Source organism: Emydura macquarii, unplaced genomic scaffold (genome assembly GCF_026122565.2).
Source record: "Emydura macquarii macquarii isolate MOO-44397 ecotype Brisbane River unplaced genomic scaffold, CSIRO-AGI_Emac_v2 contig_2129, whole genome shotgun sequence".
Taxonomy (NCBI): Eukaryota; Metazoa; Chordata; order Testudines; family Chelidae; genus Emydura; species Emydura macquarii.
This window is the reverse complement of record NW_027132266.1, coordinates 40,302-50,517: the sequence shown is the minus strand read 5'-3', so window position 1 is coordinate 50,517 and position 10,216 is coordinate 40,302. Positions and strand designations below refer to the sequence as shown.

General features: G+C 45.5%; 1 pseudogene; it reads left to right on the top strand.

The window, feature by feature from the left end:
* Positions 1-7,864: 7,864 nt before the first annotated feature.
* On the top strand, positions 7,865-8,398 carry LOC137160088 (olfactory receptor 5AN6-like; annotated as a pseudogene).
* The last annotated feature ends 1,818 nt before the right edge of the window (positions 8,399-10,216 follow it).

The window sequence follows — 10,216 nt, the reverse complement described above, 5'->3', positions numbered from 1 at the left end:
GTGTACTTGTCCTTGTTGAATCTCCAATTTATCTAGGTCACTCTGTATACTATCGCTACCTTCCAGCATATCATAGAATCATAGAATATTAGAGTTGGAAGGGACCTCAGGAGGTCATCTAGTCCAACCCCCTGCTCAAAGCAGGACTAACCTCAGCTATATCATCCCAACCAGGGCTTTGTCAAGCCTCAGCTTAAAAACCTCTAAGGATGGAGATTCCACCACCTCCCTAGGTAACCCATTCCAGTGCTTCACCACCCTCCTAGTAAAAACCTTTTTCCTAATGTCCAACCTAGACCTCTCGCCCTGCAACTTGAGACCGTTGCTCCTTGTTCTGTCATCTGCCATCACCGAGAACAGCCTAGCCCCATCCTCCCTGGCCGCTATCAAATCCCCCCTCACTCTTCTCTTTTGCAGACTAAACAAGCCCAGTTCCCTCAGCCTCTCCTCATAAGTCCTGTGCTCCAGCCCCCTAATCATTTTGGTTGCCCTCCGCTGCACTCTCTCTAACTTGTCCACATCCTTTTTGTAGTGGGGGGCCCAAAACTGGACACAATATTCTAAATGCGGCCTCACCAATACCGAATAGAGGGGAATAATCACTTCCCGTGACCTGCTGGCAATGCCCCTCCTAATGCAGCCCAATATGCTATTAGCCTTCTTGACAACCAGGGCACACTGCTGACTAATATGCAGCTTTTTATCCACTGTTACCCCCAGGTCCTTTTCTGCAGAGCTGCTGCCCAGCTCGTCGGTCCCCAGTCTATAGCTGTGCATGGGATTCTTCCTTCCTAAGTGGACGACTTTGCACTTTTCTTTGTTGAACCTCATTAGATTTCTTTGGGCCCAATCCTCCAGTTTGTTTAGGTCACTCTGTATCCTATCCCTACCTTCCAGGGTATCTACCACTCCCCTCAGCTTAGTGTCATCCGCAAACTTGCTGAGGGTGCAATCTACCCCATCCTCCAGATCATTAATAAAGATGTTGAACAAAACCGGCCCCAGGACCGACCCCTGGGAAACTCCGCTTGTGACCGGTTGCCAGCTAGACATGGAGCCATTGATCACTACTCGTTGAGCCCTATGCTCTAGCCAGTTCTCTATCCATTTTATAGTCCATTCATCCAACCCATACTTCTTTAACTTGCTGATAAGAATACTGTGTGAGACAGTAGCAAAAGCTTTGCTAAAGTCAAGGTATATCACATCCACCGCCTTCCCTACATCCACAGAGCCAGTCACCTCATCATAGAAAGCAATCAGGTTGGTCAGGCATGACTTTCCCTTAGTGAATCCGTGTTGATTGTTCCTGAGCACCTTCCTCTCCTCCAAGTGCCTTAAAATGGATTCCTTAAGGACCTGCTCCATGATTTTTCCAGGGATTGAGGTGAGGCTGACTGGTCTGTAGTTCCCTGGATCCTCTTTCCTCCCTTTTTTGAAGATGGGCAATAGATTTGCTCTTTTCCAGTCCTCAGGGACCTCCCCCTGTTGCCACGAGCTTTCAAAGATAATAGCCAATGGCTCTGAAATCACCTCAGCCAACTCCCTCAGCACCCTCGGGTGCATTGCATCCGGCCCCATGGACTTGTGAATGTCCAATCCTTCTAAATAGTCTTGGACCCATTCCTTCCGCACTGCGGGATGTTCGCCTCCTTCCCATTCTGTGCCACCCAGTGCAGCAGTCTGAGAGCTGATCTTGTCTGTGAAGACAGAGGCAAAAAAGACATTGAGTACCTCAGCTTTCTCCACATCCTCCATCACTAGGTCACCTCCCTCATTCTCTAAGGGGCCCACACTTTCTCTAATCTTCCTCTCGCCTGTAGAAACCCTTCTTGTTCCCCTTCACGTCCCTTGCTAGCTGCAACTCCAATTGTGCTTTGGCCTTCCTGATTTCATTCCTGCACGTTCGAGCAGTGTTTATATAATCCTCCCTAGTCATCTGACCAAGCTACCACTCCCCACAGCTTGATGTCATCCAGAAACTTTCAGAGGAAGAAGAAGTCCAAATTGAAGAAGAAGCCCAAATTATTATGAATGCTTCAAAGTGGTTTAAACAATTAAATAAATTCTCAAACAGTGAGGTAGGGGCAATAAGTAAACTATAAAAGGGTGAGCTCTTTAAATTGTTGTTAGTACCTGCCTTACTAAGTTGGAGCCAGTTAACATGGAGTTAGTTGGGTCTAGTCCTGGCTCTGGTCCTTTTGTATTTGACCACTGCCTACCTGCAGAAATTAAATTTGTTAGTCTTTAGAGTGCTACAAAACTCTCGTTGTTTTTGCTGTATACAGACTAACATGGCTACCCCTCTGGAACTTTTTACCTAAAATGTTTATTACTGGATGGGTGCAGTAACTGCTTATTATTTAGGTTCCTAGAAATGTTTAGAGCAATTGTACAAACATCATTTGGCCTCTGGATTTAATAAAGGAATCTGACTTAGTATCTGAGCGTACATGTGTATTACTAATAGCTATAACCATCATTCCAACCATACAGAAACAGAAAGAAATATTTCAACTCAGAAATGCTGCCACGGAGTTTCGTGGGAGATGAAGTGCTGGTGGCTCAAGCTCCCACTGCATGCTGCAGGCTGGGTTGTGGTCAGACTACATTTCCCATGATGCATCATAATTTCATTTCTTGGAGGGAGGATGTGGTGCATCATAGGATTTTAATTGCTGGTGATGAGAAAAACAACCCTACAGAAGAAGCAGGAAGCCCAACTCCAAGTGAGAGTGAGAAACTACCCATAACCCCAAAATGTGCTCTCTTCCTCCAGGATTAGACAATAAACCAGAGCAGGGGAGCATCCAGAACCAACCAGCTGGTGCTCTGAAACAACTCAGGTTCACTATGGTTTATTTTTTCTTTAAAAAAATGCTTTGAATGTCATAATTCTTGGGAAGCTTTAAATTTCCTGACAGTTTTTCTTAGAGCCTCCTTGAGCTCTCTGTTTCTCAGGCTGTAGATGAGGGGGTTAGCTATGGGACTCAGGACCATGTAGAACACAGAGAACAGTTTGTGTAGGTCTCGCAGTGTGTTGGCATCTGGCAGCATGTAGACAATGATCAGGGTACCATAGAAAATTGTCACCACAATGAGGTTAGAGGAGCAGGTGGAAAATGCTTTCTGCCTCCCAATGCTGGAATGGATTCCCAGGAGGGTGATCATGATATAAACATAGGACATCAGAGTTAATATAAAAGGAGGCAGTGTATATACAGAAGCCAGAATGAGAGCCAGAAGTTTCATTAAATGGGATTCACTGCAGGAGAGTCTTATAACAGGGGTGAAATCACAGAAGAAGTGATCGATTTCATTGGAACCACAAAAAGTTAATTGTGACATGAAAAATATCGTTACGGAGCTAGCGAGAAATCCACTGATCCATGATCCACCTGCTAGCTGGAGGCAAAACCTGCCATTCATAAGGGCAGGATGGTGGAGGTGTAGCACGTCTCCAAGCAGGACAAGTTCCCCAGGAAGAAGTACATGGGGGTGTGAAGGTGCGCATCGGCCACAAGTAGTGCAATGATGAGGATGTTCCCAGCCATGGTTGCGATGTAGATGGCTAGAAACAGCACAAAGAGAAGGGTCTGCTGCTCAGGGAGATTCCCGAAGCCCAGGAGGATGAATTCCATGACAGATGTTTGATTTCTCCACTCAGTGTCTGCCATGGGATGTATCTGGATAAACAAACAGTGCAATATAATGTGAGTGCCATAGTGTTCAACTTTAATATAATGTAGAAGAGTTCCAGAAGGGTAGCCGTGTTAGTCTGTATACAGCAAAAACAACGAGAGTTCTGTGACGAAGTGAGCTGAGCCTCACGAAAGCTTGTGCCTGCTAAAATTAAATTTGTTAGTCTTTAAAGTGCCACAGAACTCTCGTTTTTTTAATATAATGTGATCACCTGAGGCTGCAATTTCCAATGCATCCTAATGGACGTAGGCACCCAGGAAATGATTGGCAAAGGCTGATTTGTGCCCAAGTCCCAATCACAGGAACTAGGATGATCAGAGGAATGGAGAACCCAGTTTACAAGCAGAGTCTTAAGGATCTTGGCTTGGTTAGCCTAACCAAACGAAGGCTGAGGGGAGACATCAGGGGATAAATACCAGGGAGAGAGAACTGTTATTTAAATCAAGGGACAACGTTGGCACCAGAACAAATGGATGTAAACTGGCCATCAATAAATCAGTGAATTTCTGGAACAGCCTTGCAAGGGAAGGAGCGGGGGCAAAAATTCTAAATTGTTTCAAGACTGAATTTGCTAAGTTTATAGAAGAGATGGTATGATGAGACTGCCTACAATGGCATGTAACCCACAAGAGACTGCTATTTGCCATTATCCCCAACGGCTGGATACGGGACACTAGATGGGGAGGTCACTCACTTACTATGGAGAATTAGGGGGCAAGACTGCAGTGTGGACAGAAGGAGACAGGTCTGGAGTAGAGAGGTAGCTTTGTGAGTTATCAGTTGGCGAGGTTGCGATTAGAGAGTAGGAGAAGAACCAGGAGAGGACAGAGCCACAGAAACCAGGGCAGAACAGGGTTCAAAAAGAGCACAGTCTGTGCTTTCAAAAGTGGCTGACAGATGAAGGTGGCAGAGAATGGAGAATGGAGAACTGACTGTGAGATCTGGCTAGGAAGAGGCCATTTGAGACGTTGGTGAGAGGGGTTTCAGTGGAGTGCAAGGGATGGAAGCCAGATTGGAGAGGGACTAGGATAGTACTGGAAGACAGGAACTGCAGTCAGTGATTGCAGACAGCAGCACGTTCAATGAGCTCAAAGATGAAAGGGAGATGACGCAGTCATTTTACAGATGTGTAACTGACAACACATGTCAGAAAGCAGGGGAGAATCGAGCCGCGACTTCTAATGGATACAACAGTGAAAAGTGTTGCATAAGAACCCGTATAGAATAGCACATAGATTGTAATAAACTATTTAATGCAAAATGAGTTGGGGTTGAGACAAATTACAAACCTAAATCAATTTGAAAAAAAAACCCTAAAAACAATGGGTAGCCCTGACTGGAAGGAGTAAAAATAGTGCAAGGCAGGAACTGTCGGGGATAGAGCTTACCTGAAGCTCCAGAATGTTTGCAGTTGAAGTGATGCCCTCTTATTTCTCAGGGTTAGGTGACCAGGATTAAGGACCCACGGCTCAGTTTAATCAGAACGAGGATTCTCCCCATAAAGAGCCCAGGTATCTAGGGAGGGATGTTCACGTGCCGCAATCTCATCTGGAGCAACATGCTGCTGCTGAAGTGGGGATTTTTGTACCTTTTCAGTAGCAGGCTGTCTCCCCTGAACGCGCCTGTGAGGGACATTTAAATGACTGAGTCTGGGGAGTTCCTGCTGGGACTTTTGTGTCCATGGCCCAAACAACAGCTGTGACGCAGCCACCTTTCCAAACCCACCTGACATCTCTCTACTTCCACCTCCTCACTGGGGCTCGTCAAACGTTTTCTGTCAAAACCTTTTTTGGAAGGAAAATTGGGTTTTTGACACAGGACAAAGTTTACACTAATTGTCTGCTTTCCTCAGAAAGGTTCTTGGAAAAACTAAAAATGTGTCCAAAAATTGGTTTTTGCACTAATATTTTGCTTAAATTGCTTTCTTTCTTTCTTTCTTTCTTTCTTTCTTTCTTTCTTTCTTTCTTTCTTTCTTTCTTTCTTTCTTTCTCTAGTTTTTGTTTTGGTTTGTTTCCAAAATATTTTTACGTTTTCAGCAGAAAATGTTAGGTTTCCAGTTTCTGGTGGACACTCAGCATTTACATCAAAATTTAATTGAGGGAAAAAATCCTCTAACCAGTTTTCCTGCTTATATTATCAAGGTTATTTATTATTCGTGTTAGGGTAGCACATAGGAGCCCAGTTGTGGCCCAGGACCACGTTGTGCTTGGTGCTGTATAAACACAGGCTGAGCTGCTGGCTTTGAATGTCTGAAATGCAGCACTGAGTACTTTTAGCTCTCATTCCAAGCTATCCTTTTTCACTCAAGAAGTTCTTACTCACACCAGCACCTCCCCTGCATATCACGGGGCCCCTTTCCTGGACATGGCTTACTTACCAGAGTGAGGCCGCAGAAGATGTTTGTGCCGAATTTAGCACAGGCCGTGAATTGGAAAATTGCTTATTGTCCAACCTCTGTAAAGTTCCAAAGGGTCTCAGAAGCACATGGAGATTCACGCTGAGTATTGATAAAATGAGGAGCCCAGGAGGAACCACAGCCATCTCCATGAGAGTGGTGCTGGCAGATCAGGCATCAGCCCATGTCAGGGCCCATAGGGCTCACTGGAACACTGGAACCCAGCCTGGCTCACCTGTGGGTTAGCATTGCTAAAATCAGTATTAAAATGATAGAAATGTATTTAGTGTTTAGACTTTCTGAAATCCTTGTAAGTCCCTGCATGTATTAATTTCACCTATAGCATCTGTATCCCATGGTATAAAGTTATAGTGAGTGTCTGCTTTGTAAACTTCTGTAACTGTGGAACTCACCGAACAGGAAAGAAGCGTTGATTGAAGCAAAGTGCTGGTCCTGCACACAAGAAGACTTGCTGAAACTTAATGAGCCACTGTGAAACCCCAAAGGACAAAGACTTTGTTGATTCCCCATACACAGCCATAGAGAGGAGACAGGAGCAAGCACTTGTCCCATCAGTTTGAACTCCAGGAGAAGGAAATAAAGATCCCTGGCCAGAAGGAACGGTAGCAGTGTGCTGCTTGGAATTTGGAGAGGGCAATGTTTCTAAGCATAAGCAAGGGATCCCCAAGCTTCTCAGCATGGGTTAGCCCTATCGGACACACAGAGCTGGCATATTGCAGCAGCTTTGGAAACCTAGGATGTGACTCGTTTGTCAGTGTGTGTTTATCTGCTTTAACCTTGTAAATAACTCACTCATTCTTTTTCTTAGTTAATAAACATTTACTTAGTTTATTACAGGTTTGGCTAGAAGTGTTGTCTTTGGTGGGAGGTCTAAGCTCCAGTTGACCTGGGGCAAGTGACTGGTCCTTTGGGACTGGGAGTAGCCTGAATAGTGGTGTGATTTTTGGTGTAAGGGACCATCTATCACAAAAACAAGCGAGCCGGGTGGCAAGATAGGCCGGGGTGCCCAAGGGACTGTCTGTGACCCCATGCTGAGGCTGTTATAGTGCTTCAGGCATTTACACTTGGTACTTTGCTGGTGAAATCTAGATTTCTTGAAATTTAGAACATGCAGCCAGTTTGGGGTTTGTGCCATGGCTGGTAACCGTCTGCCCGGAGGTTGGTATCCATGTTCATGAGCCACTCCAGCCAGCTTGGCCCTGGGCTGGCCCAGTGCTGTGGGGGGCTGTCTCAGATCACCCCCAACCAGAGCCATCTCCAAGGGCATTTTGCAGAGGTAGCTGAGGCTGGGCCAGGCTCCAGGAGCTGCATCAGGTCACCTCGATGGGCAGAGGGGCAGTGTCCAGTAGGGGTCTGGGCTAAAGAGGAGAAAGTGTGAGCGTGTCTCTCTCATGCTCAGGGAACCAGGAGAGCTGAGGTGCCCAGCTGGGCCTGAGCCCTCAGACGAGGCAGGGGACAGAGCCAGGGCAGAAGCTCCTCTTCCTGCTCTTTTTAGTTATTTACATCATCACCCTGTGGGGGAACATGATGATCATGCTGGTGATAAGAGCTGATTCTGCCTTTGCACCCCCATGTACTTCTTCCTGCTCCATTTATCCTCGGTCAATATCTCCTATTCCTCAGCCATTGTCCCTCAGATATTGGTGATTCCCTAGAAGAGCACAAAACCATTTCTGGGAATGGCTGCATTGCCCGGAAATTCTTTTTTTCCTTGCAGCTAGTACAGAAATTTTCATTCTCTCGGCCATGGCTTGTGACCGCTACGCTGCCATCTGTGACCCATTACGTTACATGGAGACAATGAGAAAAGCGAGCTGTGTTGAGTTGGTGAGTGGTGCATGAACCATTGGATTTTTCTATGCCCTGTTTAACACAGTTTTTGCCCTCAGGTTGCATTTCTGTGGGCCCAATCAAATCAGCCATTTCAACTGTGAGCTCCCTGCTCTGCTACAACTGTCCTGCACTCAGACCCTCACCAAGCAAGTGGGTCTTTTTACTTCTATTATGGTACTGGGATCAAACGCCTTCCTCCTCACCCTGGTCTCCTACATTCACATCATCTCCTCCATCCTGAGGATTCGCTCAGCAGAGGGCAGGTGTAAAGCCTTCTCCGCCTGCAGCTCCCACTGGACTGTGGTGGGCTTATTCTACCTGACAGGTATTCTCCGGTACACAAAACCCAGCTCAGTCTCCTCTGTGGTGCTGGATGAAATGCTCTCCATCCAGTACATCATCTTCTCACCCATGCTAAACCCCATCATTTACAGCCTGAAAAACTAGGAAGTGAAAACAGCTCTAGGGAAAATACTGGTGCAATGCAAGTCTCTCAGCGAGTGGCGATGCTCTGATTTTGTTAAAACTGGAGAGCATTGAACTGTTGATAACTGATGTGTTGGACTGTCTCAGCTCAACGTAACCCCTAAACATAGTAGAACACAGCACTGGCATGCTGCACACAAGTGTAAATCACCCTTACTGACAGATCCCCAGCTGGTATACTAGCTGAGGATCTTGCCTCTGTGTCTAAAGATGTGCCTCAGAATGCAACGCTTGTAGTCAAAGTTTGGCTGAAAGAGGATGTGGACTGGGGTAAATGAGGGGTCAACCAATAGGCTGAGGTTTTCAAAGTGCCGACAGCAGTTAGGTGCCCAACTCCAATTCAATGAGAAAGTTTAAGTCCCAGAAACGTGCCCACGGCTCAGCCATAAAAGGCTGTGGAGAGCCGGACACCGGAGCTTGATCGGCCCAGTCCCAATCTAAAGTCTACAAGAACAATTCCATCTGTGTACCCACTGCTAGTGCCATATCTCTTCCCATGATCGGTTAGTGTTCATGGAATAACCCCTGTCCCAGATAACAATTCTCCCATTTTCACTGGCAGAATTTCTTCTTTCACACACAAAATGAATACAGCTGGTTGAAAAATGGGACTATTTTAAGGAGAAACCTGTCTCTCTTTCTCATCAATGTTCACAACTTCTACCCTCTCACCTCCTGCTTTCGCAGGCTGTCCTACGCCTCACTCTGTTGCACTGTAAATTCTTCATGCCAGGAGTCATGAGTGTTTTCATGTTTCTTAGTTCTGCTCAACAATTTTTTTTCCCCAATCTGAATATTTGGTTATATCTTGATAGAAATTTTCTGTGGGAAATCTGAATTTTGAAGAAAAAGTTGTGATTTTCCTTGGGATAAAAGAAGTAGAAATAGTAGTAGAAGAAGATTCCATTTCAACTTGTCCTCTCAACAGGAAATGTTTGTTTTTGTTTCAAAATATCAAATTGAAATCACAACTTTCATTTTGAATTGACGTTTTATCGCCAATTGAGAATGAAATGACTCATCTCCATGTCATTTTAAGTCAAAATATTCATTCCAAATGAAATGTTTCAAATGAAACGGACACTGGAAAAGGAAATGTTTGGTTTCAGTGAAAAATATCAAAATGATATGCTTTAGACCAGGGGTGTCAAACATCCGGCCCGTGGGCCGCATCCAGCCCGTGAACCTTTTTGATCCGGCCCGTGTTCGGCCAGTTTAAGTGAGTCATGCTGCCACCAAAAGTGCCACTTTAAGACATTTCTGTGTGTATGGCATTGCCACTTAAAGGGATTTGTCGGTGGAGGACATTGCCACTTTAAGAGAGTCTTAAAGCGGCAATACCTTCGTTCGCAAAACCCAGCCTCCAAAAAGGAGGTGGCAGTAAGATTTCTCGGCGGAGGGCATGGACCACTGGAAAAAAGGATTATTGGAATGTGGCCCGGCATTGCCAGCGAGTTTTGAACGCGGTGAGTTTTGACGGCAGCAGCCAAAGAAAAGGGGAAGACGCCCCGAATTTTTCAGCGGAGGGTATTGCTCCTAGGACATGGTCCTGCTGAAGTGCAGTTTATGAAAATGTGGCCCGCCACCATCAGTGAGTTTGACACCCCGCTTTAGACATTTCTGCAGCCAAACATTTTAGAGTTCTTTGTTTTGTAAAAATGTTCACATTTCTTCTTTTGGGTCTATTTTGGGATTTAAAACAAATACTGAAATATAGAATTTCCTGTCTGATGGAAAAAAATTTTCCTGGGGCCATCTCCAATGTTTGTACAGAACCAA